The 6,000-nt window shown below is 49.2% G+C and overlaps 1 protein-coding gene across 5 annotated transcripts in view; it reads left to right on the top strand.

Moving 5' to 3' along the window:
- Window positions 1-324: 324 nt before the first annotated feature.
- The window catches only part of TEAD1 (TEA domain transcription factor 1), a 255,710-nt gene continuing 250,034 nt past the window's right edge, over window positions 325-6,000 (top strand). For 2 of the 5 annotated variants that reach the window (XM_087433191.1, XM_087433190.1), the window contains exon 1: window positions 325-698. The gene's annotated coding sequence lies outside the window, so the exon portion shown is untranslated. Of the gene's footprint in view, window positions 699-1,200; window positions 1,483-6,000 lie in introns of those variants that run through there. The other 3 variants (XM_087433194.1, XM_004418446.3, XM_014783067.2) reach the window with 2 other exon arrangements.

Raw genomic sequence — 6,000 nt, 5'->3', positions numbered from 1 at the left:
CCCAGCTCGGGACAAAGCCCGGAGCCCGCGCCGGGAGGGGGCAGGGCGGCTCCCGCGCGCGCCCCGCTCCCCCGTGGGCGCCAGACTCCGCCCCGCCGCCCCTCCGCGGGGAGCCCGCGCCCCAACGGCGAGGCGGCCGAGCCGGGCCCGCCCCGAATCCCCATGACGTCACCGGCGGCGGCAGGCCCCGCCCCCGGCCCCGGGCGGCAGGCCGCATGACGTCACCGAGGCCCCACCCCTCCGGAGCGAGTTCGGTCCTGGCGTTCATTTCATTCCTGTCCTCATTCCGAACATTCTTAGCATCGCTCGCGCCGCGCCGCGCCGCCCGAGCCGAGCCGAGCCTCTGCAGCCGCCGCCGCGGCCCCGCCGCCCGCCGCGGGCGCCCACCAAGCACTTTGCAGACTCGCTTCCACCTTGAGGGCCAGTCCGCGCGGCGGGGCCCGGGCCCGGGGCGGCCGCGTCCGGGGACAGGTCATGCAGTGAACCCCCCCACCCCGTCCACCTTTGCCCGGAGCCGCGGGCAGCAGCCCAGTGCGCCCAGCCGGCCCCGGGGCAGGAGCGGTGCTAGGCAGGGGTGGGGTGGCCGGCCCGGGGACCGGGAGCCGGGGAGGGAGCCGCGCACCGAGCTGAGGGCGGGGGAAGCGGCGCCGAAGTTTGCCTCGGACGCGCCGGGCGCTGCGGCGGCTCCCTTGGCCGAGGTAAGTTGGCGCGCGGGGCTGATGCTGGGTGCGGGGGGCGCACGGGGCGCCGGGGGGCGGGGGCCGGCGGCGCGTCCCGCTGGGGCCGCTCTGTCTCTCCCGGCTGCGCTTTGTGTGCGGCGGATAGGCGGGCGGGCACGCGGAGGGCCGGGGCCGGGCCCCCGCCCCGCCTCCCCGCGCCCCCTCCCCGCGCCCCCTTCAAGGTGAGCGGCCGGGCGCCGCGGCGCGAGTTGCCGGGACGCCAAGTTGGGCCGCGCGCTGCGGAGCCCGCGCGGCAACAGGCGGCCCCCGCCCGCGGCCCTGGAGGCGCCGGGCCGGCCGCGCCGCGCCCCCCGCGCCCCCGCGTCCCCGCTCCCGCCCTCCGGCACGCGCGCACACGCACACACCCTCGGGCAGTTTTCACGTTTTTCTCGGAGAAGTCAGAAGTTCGGAGGGAGCGCGGGCGGGGAGAGCCGCCGGCGCCGCCTCGGAGCCCGCAGCCGGCCCGATCCCCCCTCCCGCGCCTCCCCGATCGCCCCCGGCGCCAGGGCCCCCCGAGGCCGGCCCGGGGTCTGCGCCGACTTGTGCTGCTGGCGGGGGTGTCGCTCCTTCTTCTCAAAGATGAAAGAAGGCACGATCGCCTTTGCCGCTTCTCCAGGACTGTTGCTGCCGCCGCCGCCGCCGCTTCATTGCACATTCAAGTGGAAAATTTTCAGGAGTCAGCAGAAACATTGTGTCCAAAAAAGACTGAGTCGCAGTTACCACCAAACCCTGGAGGAGACTCTCCCTGGAAAACTTCCCTTCGGTAGGAAATACTGGGGGATTTGTTTGTTTATTGGAAGAGAAATGATCCCCAGGAGGGGAGAAAATCGGGGTGCACTTCTAGTCTTTGTTCGTAGGAGCAACACTTGTTTTCAAAAGTCCAGAGGCCCGCTTTAAAGAAAGTTCAACTTCTCTGAGTTTTATTTTTTTTTAGTGTTTGTAATTTTTTTAAAACTGAAGCAGCATTTTAAATGAGTTGAAAACAATGGAGGGGTCACACCTCCTTTATTCTCCTCCCAGAAAATAAATAAAATCCAGGGCATAATTTTCTTTGCTTTTTAATTCTGTCTTTTTAAAGATTTATTTAAAGTTGAATGGTGTCACTATTTAAAAATATTTAGGAAACAATGAAATACCAGCCACCAGCATTTCTCAGGAGGCTTGTTAACTTCTCAGAAGCAAGTGGCTGCTTGTGATTTGCAGAAATGAAAATTGACCTCAGTAAGGGAAACTTAAGAGACAGATGATGTTCCGGGAGCGGGTAATGTAAAAAGACAGTGTTTTAAAAACAGTGCCTTGGAGGGAGCCCAGGTCCTGGGACAGAAAGGTCTGCAGTCTATCAGATTTCGAAATAGTTAAAAAAAATATTAAAAATGCTACAGATAGTGCAAAGGAGCAGAACATTATCAGTTCAGGACAATCACATGTTTCTCCCTCCCCACCATTCACCTTGATTGATTCTGGAAGTTTAGGTGGTCTGATGGCTTTTGGTGTGCTGGGTGCCTGCAGGTGGTCACCTGAATAGACAGATCCTCTGGAAGATGTGATCTCGCTGCATTGTCAGAGCCGGGAGTGGACTCCCTTCTCTGCTGTCTGCAGTGGATCTTGCTGGTCTGTTGTGCACGGGGGCTTCTCTGCCCGGGTCCTCTGAGTAGTGATTGGAGCAGACCTCAGGATGTGCCCGATGCTTCCTCCTTTCAGTGCTGGGTTTGTGCTTTTCTGTAAAAAGCAGGATTTGGGGCCCAAGCACATCTGAATGCTTTTAAGCGCCAGATTTAGATCCAACTTGGGTAAGAATCTTTCCTCTTTAGAAGGAAATAGAACTAGTTACAAAGTGACTCAGGAAAGACAAATGGATTGGTTGAACCTTTGTCAACAGCGAGGTTTTGAATTGGTTGATTATTTTTTTGGAGAAAGGCTTATTTTTCTAATCTCTCTATTTCCATAAATGGTCACAGATATTTTTGTTTAGTATTTCTTTGTATGTGTAACTCTGCGTTGAACTCTCAGGTTTCAGGTTTTAAAGAGAGTTTACAATTTGTTTATTTGTTGTTGGTGTAAAAAAATGAACTGATAAGCTATATTCGATACTGGTTCTTGCTGATGGTATAAAAGTGCCAGTGTAGACCATTTTATTTTTACTTTAATGATAAGTATTATTTGATCTGCAGTTTTAGGGGAATATTAGAATTCCTTTTCTTTTCTTTTTTTTTTTGCAAGTTTGAAACAAAACCAATGTGACACTTTGTGTTGACGGTAAGAGTAAAAAAATATTATAGGAAAGAATCTTTGTGTAGATTCCTCCTCTGAGTGATCTTTTATAGAGTACAAACACAACTGCATCCGGAGAACATGCCTGAGAGATTATTGGAGTTTGTTTGTTTCACCACGACTTATAGGTAATGAAATTTCATTTAAAGAGAGAGGGCAACCTAGCTTAGTTTGAGCCAGATTGAAATGAATTTCTGACGGAGAGGCGCTTCCTTGCGTTGTGGTACAACGTGTGCCTAGGCCCCAGCAGCAAACTAATTACACATAAGGGCGGGTTTAAGGGAGGGGAAGGAGCAGCCTGGGGGAAGTCCATTTCCTCCTCCCTTCCCCTCTTCCTCTCCCCCCCTCTTTTGCTTTATACAGCAAGAAATATATATTCATATACTCCGGGACTGGCATCCCCTTGTATTTAGAAAAAGGACAAACCAAGTCACAAGGAAAAAAATGTTCAGGTTTTTGCTTCTTGAACTTCAGTCTTTTATAAACAATTTTGAATTTTGCTGGCTCTGACAATACAGAACAGCAAATATAAGCGGTCATTTCTTAATGGGAAAATTTGGGAAGAATATACTTGTAGTCTGTCACCGGTGTCTAGATCATATTTGTTGTCACATTTTCGGTAGAAGAGTATGTAACAGGAACAGTTGGAGAATGTAGATCCCAGATGTTAGATAGGCCTTGGAAGAAATGAGCTGTGCCATTAACAATATTTGAAGGTTTTTTTGTTCCAGAAATGGGTTGATCTCATACATGGCGGTCATACAGGAGCCCGTGCATCCGGGGGATGACTCTTCTGTCTAATCTCATTGTGTTATTATGTGTTAATTGTGAGCGTAATTATACTGCCTGCAAATGAAAATTGAGGTGTCTTATCACTCAAAAGGTTGGTGCAAATAACTGCGTGTGTGATCCAGCGTTTGTACGATGACCATGTTCACATACAGACAGGAGGTGGATAACACTTTGAAGCTTGTATTTTAGTCATTTTGTCTTGTTCCCAGTAAAGAGATTGTGAAAAGAGAAGAAAATATTGCTGAGTGAAAGCTGTGCTTTAGAGGTCGGATCCGTTTAGTGATAAAACTTTTTGGGTCTGTTTTCTCCAAAGACTGACAAGTACCGGCCGGAGCAGTTGCCCAGCTTTCTCTGTAGAACTGCAGGCACATCAGAGCCCATCTTTCTGTTGATGAATGCAGGCATTACAGCTTCCCTTTTAGAGGTCAGTGACTGGAAGTGCAGAGGGCTGATGTCCTGCTTCTGAACACGGCAAGAAAAGTGTACTGTAAGCTCCCTGCCCTTTTGACAAACTTAGGCTCTGCTGCTGGGCCGTCGGGGACTGACTGATGGCTGGAATAATCTTTTATAGCTGCATGGGGCTTTTTCTTATTTTATCTGTAGAAGCCACAGATTATCCTGTGGTATTTAAATTAGATCTCAAATGATGTTTGAACAATATCACTGATATGTTTTATTCTTTCATATTCTCAAAAGTGATACAATCAAGTAATTCAGGTCCGTCCTAGGCATTTCATGTTTCAGGGTTGGGCTTTTTGACAAATACCTAATTTAGACCGCCTTGTATTGCAGTTACCGTGTACTCTGAAATCAGGGAAGTTCTGGGCCTTCCCTCTTCTGGGATAGTGTGTGGAATGCTAGAATATTTGGATCTAAATATCCCGAGTGTTTTTGTGTGGGTTTTTATATTGTTTTGTTTCAAAGCTGTGAACTACTGGGAGTTTTCAGTCTGTAAGATTTCTCTTCATAAGCTTCCTTGACCTCACCCCATATCTGAACCCATGGTTGAAGTTCAACCGTTTCTTCAGATACGTTCAGGCTTCATATTGGTGCAGAATAAGGGGATTTTTAAATAATGTATTTTTATTTTACTCACAGCAAATGGGATGTCCTGAAGGGTGGATTTTCAGGACAGTGTTTCTTACAGGGAGAGCCACTCTCAGCTCTGAAGCTCTCCTTTTGTCCACTGGCATTTTGCGTGGCTGGGAGGGTTCTCAGAAAATAGTTTTCCATAGTATGGGGAGTCCTGGCTAACTGTGAAACCACTAGTCTCTCTTCTGATTGGACAAGGGGAGGGGGTCCTAAGAGGCTGTCTTTTCTCCTTCTGTGGCGGGCTGAGGGAAGGTGCCATCCTGGCTGTGTTGTCCCCCCCGCCACCACCCTGCCCCGTTGTTTAAAATCAGTATTTACTATCCTGACGCAATGCGTCAGTTTTTAAGGTTCTGTCCTAGGATTTCATTAGCAGTTTTAGTTTGAGGGACAGGACCCAGCCTTGGAAAATGGGTTTAAAGGAAGAAGCCAGCTTATTGATGAACAAGTTCTCTAGGGGGACATTCTGGTTGTTTTCAGGCATCTGACAGGTTTGCATGTGTGTGTAAAGTGAGTGAAACCCTCTTGACTGGGAGTATACAACAATGCCGAGGTCTGTTGTTTTTACTGATATATAAACTGAAAAACTGCTGCTAATGGTGGGAAATGTTAATTATGTGAGAACATATTGAACTTATATTCTCTGGCATGAACTTTTAAAAAAAATGCATGAACTGTGCTGCGTTTTTATAGGCACAGCTTTCTAATTATCATAATTCAGTTCAGCTCCGCTCTTGGCTGCAGTTCAAGTGCAATCTCAATTTAACTTGAAAGGAGTTTTTTTTTTTTTTTAACTGAGAATGTTTAAGAAAATTTGAAAAGTTCATCCAAGAATGTTGTCTGCCTAGGTGTGGGTGACTGGGGGGGATGAAGTGAGTGCCTTTCTGCAATAGTTAACTAGATCTGAATATTAGGAAGGAGACTTTTTTTTTTCTTTCATTTGCTCTGTATCCAAACCTGCATCTTTTGCATTTTTGCATAACCAGATGCTATAGTTGCTGAGTTCTTTTTGACAACCAGTGTCTTTCCCTAATAGGTAGTAAACTAAATAAGTGACTATTTCATTACCATCAGTGATATAATCTCTGCCAAAATAGGAACCTCGTTAGAGAGAGTAGTAAGAAGGAAA

The sequence above is a fragment of the Ceratotherium simum genome, chromosome 7 (genome assembly GCF_057802395.1).
Source record: "Ceratotherium simum simum isolate JZ-2026a chromosome 7, ASM5780239v1, whole genome shotgun sequence".
NCBI lineage: Eukaryota > Metazoa > Chordata > Mammalia > Perissodactyla > Rhinocerotidae > Ceratotherium > Ceratotherium simum.
The sequence above is the reverse complement of the archived record's forward strand: the minus strand, read 5'-3'. Positions and strand labels throughout refer to the sequence as shown.